This window comes from Elephas maximus, chromosome 12 (genome assembly GCF_024166365.1).
Source record: "Elephas maximus indicus isolate mEleMax1 chromosome 12, mEleMax1 primary haplotype, whole genome shotgun sequence".
NCBI classification, from domain to species: domain Eukaryota; kingdom Metazoa; phylum Chordata; class Mammalia; order Proboscidea; family Elephantidae; genus Elephas; species Elephas maximus.
This window is the reverse complement of record NC_064830.1, coordinates 53,348,455-53,360,591: the sequence shown is the minus strand read 5'-3', so window position 1 is coordinate 53,360,591 and position 12,137 is coordinate 53,348,455.

The window sequence follows — 12,137 nt, the reverse complement described above, 5'->3', positions numbered from 1 at the left end:
AGGCCCTTGTTGGCAGACTGCAACTGTTTCAGCTATGTGGTAGAGAGGTGGGTGTTTGATGTTTGACACCTCATTGCCTATTAAACAGGGTCCTCACCTACCCACATCAGGGGCCTAGGGACTGGTGGCTCCACCTACATCACCTAGCCACCTGCGACAGTGGTCCAAGGATAACTGGTACCTCCCAGTCCCTACAACCAAAAGCATTAGATGCCCATGCTCCATCTGTAGAATGCACCCACCTGTTCGCTCTAGGGAACAGGGACTTGCTTTCCTCACAGACATGCAGGTGACAATTATTCAGAGCATGACCCCTGCTGCAACCAGATACCTGTACCTACACCAATCATCCCTGACCCTCTAAGGCTACAGGACAGCCTGTACCACACACTTGATGATCAACTACCTGGACACCTGAGCTGAATCCATGCAAGAAAATGAATGGACTTCTTGGCTCCTATACCTGGTAACAGCTCTACCTATCTGATGACAGGACATTAAAGTTTCAAAGGTGAAAAAGACCAAGCTAGCTCACTCCAGCAGCCTATTTGGGCATACTGAAACAGAACAGCAAGAAGCTAGGATATAGTAGGCAAACATAAAATAAACTAATACAATAACTTATAGATGGCTCAGAGAAAACAGTCAATATCAAATCACATAAAGAAGCAAACCATGATTGTTTCAACAAGTTCTCAGAACAAAGAATCAAGGGATCTTTTGGATGAAAGTGCCTTCCTGGAATTACCAGATGTAGAATAAAAAAGATTAATATACAGAACTCTTCAAGACATCAGGAAGGAGATCAGGCAAAATGCAGAACAAGCCAAGGAACACACAAATGAAACAGTTGAAGAAATTAAAAAAGGTTATTCAAGACCATAATGAAAAATTTAATAAGCTACAAGAATGCATAGAGAGACAGGAATCAGAAATTCAGAAGGTTAACAATAAACTTATAGTTAGACAACTCAATAGAAAGTCAGAAGAGCAGAGTTGAGAAAGTGGAAGGCAGAATTAGTGAGACTGAAATAAAACACTTGGCAGCAATATAGTCAAAGAAAAATCAGATAAAAGAATTAAAAAAAATGAAGAAACCCTAAGAATCATGTGGGACTCTATCAAGAGAAATAACCTACGATTAATCAGAATACCAGAGCAGGGAGGGATAACAGAAAATACAGAGAGAATTGTTGAAGATTTGTTGGCAGAAAACTTCCCTGATATCATGAAAGATGAGAAGATATCTATCCAAGATTCTCATCAAACTCCACATAAGGTAGATTTTAAAAAAGAAAGTCACCAAGACATATTATAATCGAACTTGCCAAAGATAAAGAGAGAATTTTAAGAGCAGCTAGGGATAAATGAAAAGTCACCTACAAAGAAGAGTCAATAAGAATAAGCTCAGAAAGGCGAGGCCAAGATGGCAGAGTAGTTAGACTCTTCTGGTGATTCCTCGTACAACAAAGACCTGAAAAAACAAGTGAATTGATTTTTTTTTTTTATATATATATGACAAGCTAGGAACCCTGAGCATCAAAGACAAAGTTAAGAAATCAGACTGAGTGATGGAGGAGGGAGAGTCTGTGCAGAAGCAGGGAGGAGTTGCCGAGCCCGCAGCAGCACCTCAGCCCTGATTACTTGGTGCAACAGTGGCAGGGCTGATGGGAGTTGTCAGGGACACAGTCACTTCGGTGAAAGAAGGCAAAATGGTGCACCCCTGACCCTGTGGTGTGTCTGCAATGGGACAGGCCATGGCATTTAGGATGTGGCAGCTTCAGTGAAAGAAGGCAAGCACAGGATGCAACCTTAACCTCCTGGGGTGATCTCATCAGGGACCCAGCCAGTGCACACAGGCTACACACACCTCTGGAATCTGAGATAAAACAGCACTTCTTGACACAAGATAAGTGATTTTGTCTAATTCACCATACGAATCTAATACTCCTCCTTTTGAAAGAACTCTCTCCTATCTATCTGATCCCTCTTTCCTCTGCCCCAGCTGGCTTCATTAACAGTTGATTTCCCTGGGCCTGAGGTAGCTCCTGCTATGCTACCTGAGCCATTCTCCTAGCCTTGGAGAAGGAACAAATTAACAAACGGGGGAAAAATACTCTGCCAACTCCCCTAATCTGGAAACTCAGAGCAGAAGTGGCTCCAGTCCAGGCACAAGTGAACCACAGACTTTGTCTTTCACCCCTGCATGGATCCATGTGGCTCCACTACAGCAGATGGGATCTGGCTATTATACTGCAAGAGCAAATCTGTTTGAGGCTTGACTGTAACTGTCAGCTGTGTAGTGGAGAGGCAGGTTTGGGCGTTTGATACCACCCTGCATATTAAACAAGGCCTTCACCTACCCACAGCAGGGGCCTGAGGACTGGAGGCTAAAACCACGCCACCTAGCCCACCATGAAAGGGCCCCAAGGATAAGTGCTGCCTACCAATCCTTACAGGCAAAAGCATTAGATGCCTCTGGTATGGCTGCAGAGCCAACCAACCAGAGCACTCTAGAGAACAGGGATGTTCCTTCCTCACACACACTCGGGGGAAGGTTGTCAGCACCCTGCCTTCCTCACAGTGTGACCCCCTGCTGCTACCAGAAAACTGTGCATACACCAATCACCACTGCTCCTCTAAGATAGTAAGTGAGAGCCTACCCCACACACTAGGTGACCAACTATCAGGACACCTAAGCTGAATCCATACAATAGTAAATGGACGCCTAGGCTGGAAAAAGGCTCATATACCTGGTAAAAGCTCTAGCCATCTAGTAACAGGACATTAGTGCTTCAAAGGCTCCAATAATCAAGTTAGCTCTCTCTAGTAGCCTACTTGGGTATATAAAAACAAAACAAAGCAAGAAACTAGGACATAGTGAGCAAACATAAAATAAATTAATATGATAACAACAGTTGATATCAAATCATGTAAAGAAGCAGACCATGATTGCTTCAACAAACTCCCAAAACAAAGAATCAAGGACTCACTCTTCTGAATGAAGAAGTATTCCTGGAATTACCAGATGTAGAATACAAAAGATTAATATACAGAATTCTTCAAGACATTAGGAAAGGCATCAGAAATGAGATCAGGCAAAATGCAGAACAAGCAAGGAACTCACAGATAAAGCAGTTGAAGAAGTTAAAAAGATTATTCAAGAACATAATGAAAAATTTAATAATCAGCAAGACTCCATAGAGAGGGAGAGCCAAGATGGCAGAATAGGCAGATGCTTCCAGAGAGCCCTCTTTACAACAAAGATCCCAAAACACAAGTGAAACGAGTATATTTATGACAGGCTAGGAGCCCTGAGCATCAGAGGCAAGCACAGCAAATGAACAGAGGGGCAGGGGTAGGAAGAGACTTTTCAGAAGCAGAGAGGAGTTACTGGACCTGAATCATGGGAAGTCCTTAGGCACTATTCCTGGAGCGGCGGCAGCAGGCTGGTACTAGCGTTCAGCTGCGGTTTCCTCAGGGAGAAGCAGCCAGCCAAACAGCCTACTCACACCTCTGGAACCAGAGAAGATTGGCGCTCTTGGCAAAAGCTAAGTACTTATGTATATTTTACCATACCCCCCAACCCCAAGCTGGCTTCAGTGGCTGAATTCCCTGGGCCTGAGACAGGCACTGTTGAGTGCCTAGAGCCATCTTCCTGGCCTTGGAGAAGGAAAAAATTCACAATTGGGGGAAAAGATAATTTGCCAGCTCCACTAACTGGGGGAGCACAGGACAGAAGTGGCTCCTGTCTGGGCATAAATGGTCTGTGGACTTTGAGCACCTTTCCCCTCTCCATGGACCTGTGTGGGCCTATTTCAGGAGAATAGGCCCTTATTGGCAAATTCCAACCGTTTCAGCTGTGTGGTAGAGAGATGGGTGTTTGATGTTTGACGTTGCTTTGCCTATTAAACAGGGTCCTCACCTACCCAGATCAGGGGCCTAAGGACTGGTAGCTCCACTCAGGTCACCTAGCCACCTGTGACAGGGATCCAAGGATAACTGGTACCTCCCAGTCCTTACAACCAAAAACATTGGGTGCCCCTAGTCTGTCTGCAGAACCCACCCACCTGCATGCTCTAGGGAACAGGGACTTGCTTTCCTCAGAGACACTCAGGGGTCAGTTCTCAGCCCCCTGCCTTGTTAGGAGAGTGACCCTCTCTGGCGATCAGATACCGGTAGATACACCAATCATCCCTGCCCCTCTAAGACTGTAGGACAGAGCCTGTACCACACACTTGATGATCAGATACCTGGACACCTGAGCTGAATTCATACAAGAAAAGTGAATGGACTCCTAGACTGATATACCTGATAACAGCTCTAGCCATCTGGGGATAGGACGTCGGAGCTCCAAAGGTGAAAATAATCAAGCTAGCTCAATCAAGCAACCCATTTGGACATATAAAAATAAAACAAAACAAGAAGCTATGACACAGTAAGGAAGCATAAACTAATACAATAACTTATAGATGGCTCGGAGACAACAGTCAATATCAAGTCAAAACAGACCACGATCACCTCAACAAGCTCTCAAAACAAAGAATCCAGGGATCTTCTAGATGAAAGTGCATTCCTGGAATTACCAGAGGCTGAATACAAAAGATTAATATACAGAACCCTTCAAGACATCAGGAAGGAAATCATGCAATATGCAGAACAAGCCAAGGAAAACAAAGATGAAGAAATTAGAAAGATTATTCAGGAACATAGTGAAAAATTTAATAAGCTGGAAAAATCCATAGGCAGACAGCAATCAGAAATTCAGAAGATTAACAATAAAATTTCAGAATTAGAAAACTCAATAGAAAGTCAGAGGAGCAGAATTGATCAAGTAGAAGCCAGAATTTCTGAACTTGAAGATAAATCACTTGGCACTAATATATTTGAAGAAAAATCAGATAAAAGAATTTTTAAAAAATGAAGAAACTTTAAGAATCATGTGGCACTCTATCAAGAGAAATAACCTACAAGTGATTGGAGTACCAGCACAGGGAGGGATGACAGAAAATACAGAGAGAACCCTTGAAGATCTGTTGGCAGAATACTTCCCTGATATCATGAAAGATGACAGGATATCTATCCAAGATGCTCATTAAACTCCACATAAGGTAGATGTTAAAAGAAAGTCACCAAAACATATTATCATCAAACTTGCCAAAACCAAAGATAAAAAGAGAATTTTAAGAGTGGCTAGGGATAAATGAAAAGTCACCTACAAAGGAGAGCCAATATGAATAAGCTCAGACTGCTCAGCAGAAGCCATGCAGGCAAGAAGGCAATGGGATGGCTTATTTAAATAACTGAAGGAAAAAAACTGCCAGCCAAGCATCATATATCCAGCAAAACTCTCTCTCAAATATGAAGGTGAAATTAAGACATTTCCAGATAAATTGAAGTTTAGGGAATTTGTAAAAACCAAACCAAAACTACAAGAAATACTAAAGGGAGTTCTTTGGTTAGAAAATCAATAATATCAGATATCAACCCAAATTTAGAATACAGGACAGAGCAACTAGATGTCAACCCAGACAGGGAAATTACAAAAATAAATCAAGATAAAAAAATGCTCAAAACAGGGAAACAGCGATGTCATTATGTAAAAGAAGACAATATTAAAACAATAAAGAGAGACTAAGAAATGTAGTCATAGATCTTCCATGTGGAGAGGAAGTCAAGGCGATATAAGGAAATAAAAGTTAGGTTTAAACTTAGAAAAATAGGGGTAAAGATTAAGTTAACCACAAAGGATACTAACAATCCTGTTCAGCAAAATAAAATACAAGAAAAAAATACTCAGCAAAAAAAAAAAGAATGAGAGGAAAAGACAATATATAAAGATAAACTTCTCAGCACAAAAAAATTAAGTGGGAAAAAGAAACTGTCAACAACACACAAAAAAAGACATCAAAATGACAGCACTAAACTCATTCCTATACATAATTACGGTGCGAGACAGAGAGTGGCAGAATGGATTTAAAAAACACAATCTGTCTGTATGCTGGCTATAAGAGACACACCTTAGATTTAGAGACACAAACTAAAACTTAAAGGATGGAAAAAAAAATCAAGGAAACAATATTAATTTCTGACAAAATAGACTTTAAACTTAAATCCACTACAAAGGATAAGGAAGGACACTATATAATGATTAAAGGGACAATATACCAGGAGGATATAACCATATTAAATGTTTATGCATCCAATGGCAGGGCTGCAAGATACAGAAAACAAACTAACAGCATTGAAAAATGAGATAGACAGCTCCACAATCACAGACTTCAACACACCACTTTTGGTGAAGGACAGAACATCCATAAAGAAGCTCAGTAAAGACATGGAAGATCTAAATGCCACAATCAACCAACTTGACCTCACAGACATAAACAGAACACTCCACCCGACAGCATCCACGTATACTTTCTGTTCTAGTGAACATGAAACATTCTCTACAATAGACCACATATTAGGCCATAAAGCAAGACTTAACAGAATCCAAAACATCAAAATATTCCAAAGCATCTTCTCTGACCATAAGGCCACAAAAGTAGAAATCAATAACAGAAAAAGCAGGGAAAAGATAACAAACACTTGGAAACTGAACAACACCCTGCTCAAAAACGACTGGGTTATAGAAGACATTAAGGATGGAATCAAGAAATTCATAGACTCCAATGACAATGAAAACACTTCCTATCAGAACCTTTGGGACACAGCAAAAGCGGTGCTCAGAGGCCAATTTGTATCAATAAATGCACACATCCAAAAAGAAGGGCCAAAATCAAAGAATTATCCCTACATCTTGAACAAATAGAAAGAGAGCAACAAAAGAAACACTCAGGCACCAGAAGAAAGAAAATAATAAAAATTAGAGTAGAATTAAATGAAATAGAGAAGAGAAAAGCAAAAGACTGTAACAATGGGTACCAGGTTTCTTTTTGGGGTGATGGAAATATTCTAAAATTAGATTGTGGTGAAGGTTGTACAACTTTGTAAATTTAGTAAAAATTATGGAATTGTATATTTATAACAGGTAACTTTATTGGTATGGAAATTATACTTCAATAAAGCTGTGCTATTAGGACTGCAAATAGGCACCTCTGAGGTTGTATTTCACTTCTGTGTGATTTTGAGGAATGGTCTCAGTCTCACTAACTTTCAGTTTCCTTATCTATAAAATGGAGATAATAATATCTACGTCACAGATATGTTGTTTGAATTAAGCCAAATAATAAGCAAAACACCACACAGAGGCCTGGCACATAGAGTGTATCCAATAAACGCTGCTCAGTCCAACCTCTTAATGATCGCTTCTAGGCTGTGTCCTAAAAGATACAGTATTCTACAACTTGCCTTTCTTTCCTTGTACCCTGTGCTCCACTTGGGGTAATGTGACTGCCCAGTATGATTTCATCCTTCCACCCCAGCTCTTTATAACCGTGGTCTCTTCAGCACCTCTCTCTAGGATCATCCCTCTGATGTACTTCAAATCTGCCTGCCTTCAGTCTAGAGTGCCAGGACTCCTCTTTCTGCAGCCTGTGCCAGGACCTCCTGTTTCAGCTGGTATTGCCCCACCCGGCTGTCACCTTGCTTTGACTTTCCTTCCAATTTTATTCCAGTGAAGGGTCTCTTCTTCGGTTCTTATATTGCACCTCCTGGGCTGCTGTGCCACCTTGCAGGAATGAGAGTTCACATTCCTTCTCTCTCTTTGTGATCGTGGCTGGGAGTACTCTTGTAAAAGCCCTTGACCTTGCCACCTACCTTTCATTCCTTCCATCACACTTCATCTGCAGTCAGCTTTCCTCAGGATGTGAGCAGAGGGAAGGACTTCTTGGCCAGCCAGAGAGTGAAGACGGTGCAGAAGCACCACCTTGTGCTAAGGCTGTGCTGGGAGCCCTGGCCCTACCTACTTGCGGAATGTGAAGGGGTCACTGTCCACAGGTGTTGTTGCTATTGGTATGACTGCCTCCAAATCTCAGTAAATGGCGAGACATTTTTGTTCATTTCCTGACAGACCTCACTCTACAGACAGTACCACACATAGAAAGATGACTCTGTCACTTGCCAGTAGATGTTCAAATACACAGATTAGAATCTTATCAATGGCCAGTCATGATCCTGAATGCCAGTGCACAGAAATGATTAAGGTATGTTTGCTTAGCTTTATCCATGGATATTTTGAGTGTTAAAAGCTGTGCTTTCCAGAATATTAATTCACCATTTTTTATTGCCACTGCCATTTTATTTCTTGAGTTATCAGGGGGGAAACCCCGGTGGTGTAGTTGTTAAGTGCTACGGCTGCTAACCAAAAGGTTGGCTGTTCAAATCCACCAGGCGCTCCTTGGAAACCCTATGGTGCAGTTCTACTCTGTCCTATAGGGTCGCTATGAGTCAGAATTGACAGCAATGGGTTTTTTTGTATGTGTGTGTGTTTTAGTTACCAGGGAGCCAGCCTAACCTTCTAAGCATGTGATGAACCGTATAATGCCAATAGCTGCTGTGAGATCTAGCAAACAGGGTGTAAAGGTGCTCTCCCTCCAATCTATGATGTTTCAGAGGAAAACTGAGAATTTTTAGAACTTTACAATTGATATATTTATAATGTTGTTGTTAGGTGCCATCAAGTCAGTTTCGGCTCATAGGGACGTTATGCACAACAAAATGAAACACTGCCTGGTCCTGTGCCATCCTCATAATTGTTGTCATGTTTGAAACCTTTGTTGCAACCACTGTATGAGTCCATCTCATTGAGTGTCTTCCTCTCTTTTGCTGACCTTCTGCCTTACCAAGCACAATGTCCTTCTCCAGGGACTGATCCCTCCTGATAACATGTCCAAAGTACATGAGACATGGTCTAGCTATCCTTGCTTCTAAGGAGCATTCTGACTGTACTTCTTCCAAGACAGATTTGTTTGTTCTTCTAGCAGCCCATGGTATATTCAGTATTCTTCACCAACACCATAATTCAAAGGCATCAATTCTTCTGTCTTCCTTATTCATTGTAGAGCTTTTGCATGCCTATGAGACAACTGAAAACACCATGGCTTGGGTCAGACCCACTCTAATCCTCAAAGTGACATCTTTGCTTTTTAACACTTTAAAGAAGTCTTTTGCAATAGATTTGCCCAATGCAAGTGCATTGTTTGATTTCTTGACTTCTGCTTCCATGGGTGTTGATTGTGGATCCAGATAAAATGAAATCATTAACAATTTCCATCTTTTCTCTGCTTATCATGATATTGCTTATTGGTCCAGTTGTGAAGATTTTTGTTTTTCTTTTTTGTGTTGAGGTGTAACTCATACTGAAGGCTGTAGTCTTTGATATGCATCAGTAAGTAATTTTAAGTCCTCTTCACTTTCAGTAAGAAATGTTGTATCATTTGCATATTGCAGGTTGTTAATGAGTCTTCCTCCAATCCTCATGCCCAGTTCTTCTTCGTATAGTCCAGCTTCTTGGGTTATTTGCTCAGCATACAGATTGAAAAAGTATGGTGACAAATATAACCCTGAAACACATATTTCCTGACTTTAAGCCACACTGTATCCCCTTGTTCTGTTCGAACAACTGCCTCTTGGTCTACGTACAGGTTCCGCATGAGCACAATCAGGTGTTCTGAGACAGGTATGAACATTCCTGACTCAGCAGACATTGTCCTTGCCTTGAGAACACAAACATGCGGAATGTCAGGAAGCTGTAAGGAAATAAAGTCTCTACTTCAGGGCTTAGGGACCTTCTCTAGCAGGGTCTCCCTGTCCTTTGTCATCAGGAGCTGGGGGGAGCTCTCTGCATTGAATGGCCTGGATGGGAATATTTGGGAATCACGGTAGTTTGGTGAAACCTGGCCTGAGCAAGTCAGGTGTCTGTGGCTCAGGGATGAGCAGAAATGGTCTTTGAAGACCCAGGGAGTCAACTCAGGCTCCCTAGGCCTGGGTAAGGTGTCTCAGGGCTGGTCATTTCTGTCTGGGCTTTGACAGCAGAGAGAATGATGCAGCCCCCAAGGACATGTCGTGCCTGTTCGGACTGGGCCAACAGAGAATGTGAAAGAACATATGCACCTCCTCACCCTTTCATGAACTTCGTAATTTAAAACCAACAAAACAATCCCTGTATGGGAACAGAGATATAATATGGAGAAAACTGTACCCTGAAGACATATGCAATAGGTGATACTATTTCACGGTGCATTCCTTTATAGTAAAAGTAGGTGCAAGTGGGCATAAAAGGAGTTCAGATATTTTCATTTGTTAAAGTTATGGGTTTTCTGAGAGAGAGAAAGGTTGAGGGTTTCTACTCACCCTGAATTCTGAACAATCCATGTGCAGGAGTAGCAGAGCCTACAGGGGCCGAGTGCCTCTTTCCTGGACCCTGGGAGTAATGATGAGGATGGAGGTGAGGAAGCTGTCAGCCTGGTTTTCATGAAAAGCCATTACCAAAGGGGCCTCCTAGGTGAGTTGGGTATGGAAGTGACATTTCATCATTTCAGGGTTGTGGCAACGGCCTCTGCTCTGTGAGCTCTTACTTCCTGTTCTCCTATTGTTTACTTAGGAAAATGGTGCAAAGGCCTTCTATTATTTTGTTTTCATTAAGGCCACTTTCCCACAGAAAAGTTAGCTATGCAAATAAGGCACCCCCAAAATAAGGAAAATCAGTAAAATAATTTATGTGTGTGGGAAGGGAGGAGCCCTGGTGTCACAGCAGTTAAGAGCTCAGGCTGATAACAAAAAGGTTGGCAGTTCGAATCCACCAGCTCCTTGGAAACCCTATGGGGCAGTCCTACTCTATCCTAGAGTTGCTATGAGTCGGAACTGATGGAATGGCAATGGTTTTTTGTGGGAAGGGAAATGTGTAATAGGCAGTTCACCTGCTAATTGTTGTTGTTAGCTGCCTTTGAGTTGATTTCAACTCTTGACGACCCCATGTGTGCACAGTAAAACTGCTCCATAAGGTTTTCTTGGCTGTGACCTTTCAGAAGCAGATTGCCAGGCCTGCTTTCCAAGATGCCTTTGAGTATGTTCTAATCGCCAACCTTTTTGGCTCATAGTCAAGGGCTTACCCATTTGCACTTGTATAATTAAGAACCCCAAATTTAAACTTTATAATTAAAAAAAATAAAGGGTGCATAAGGCCTCTTGGGTGTTTAAAAATGATCAGATAACCTCTGTGAGCACAAGAACCTCTCAAATCCAAGTCATTTTGGTGTATCTGAAAGTTACATTTATCATCACATCAAAGGTTAAAAAAAAAAAATTTTTGGCTTCTCAAGGAAAAAGTGCAGTGGAAGTGACAACATACAGCAGAAGAAAAGTTCAGGAATAAAGCGGTCATTGTCTCAGACCTTTGCTTAGAGAGGAATGAGCCAGAATCTATTCTTCAGACAGAGATGAGAAATCAGAAGAAGATAAGGCTCAAAGATTACTCAAAGCAATGAGTGAAGAGGTAAAACCAAATTAGTTCAATTCTAGGGCTTATGTGTACCAGAAGCTACCCGCTCCTTAGAATGAAGAAGCAGCCACTGACCAGTTGGGCACAGATGTGTTAGCCAATTAACAACAACAATTATATAAGTGAGTGCTGACTGGACAGCAACAAATCACCAAAATTCAGTGAGATAAGTGCAGTCACAGGGCTGGGAGGGCCCAGATGGAGGTCTGGTTTCTGTGCTTGGGTGGATCTTGGAAGGCTATGCAGAGGAAGAGACTTCTGGCTGGGTCTTGAAGATTGAGTAGAGGCTTGCAGGGCACACAGGTCATGGTGGAGCAATCCAGGTAGACGGAAAGGCCTGAAAAGGAAAAGACTCAGAGTCCTGAGACACCAAGGCTTATCTAAAAGAAAAAAAACCAAACCTGTTGCCATCAAGTCAATTTTAACTCAGAGCAACCCTATAGGACAGAGTAGAACTGCACCATAGACACAGTAGAACTGTCCCATAGGGTTTCCAAGGAGCAGCTGGCGGATTTGAGCCGCTGACCTTTTGGTTAGCAGCTGAATGCTTAACCACTGTGTAACCACCACTCATCTAGACAACTATAAATTGCTCAGTGTGGATAAAGTAAGGGGTGTATCATGTTCATTGTGGAAAGCTGTGTGTCTTTATTGCTTGGACATAATTGAAGATTATTATATTTCTGTGTTATTG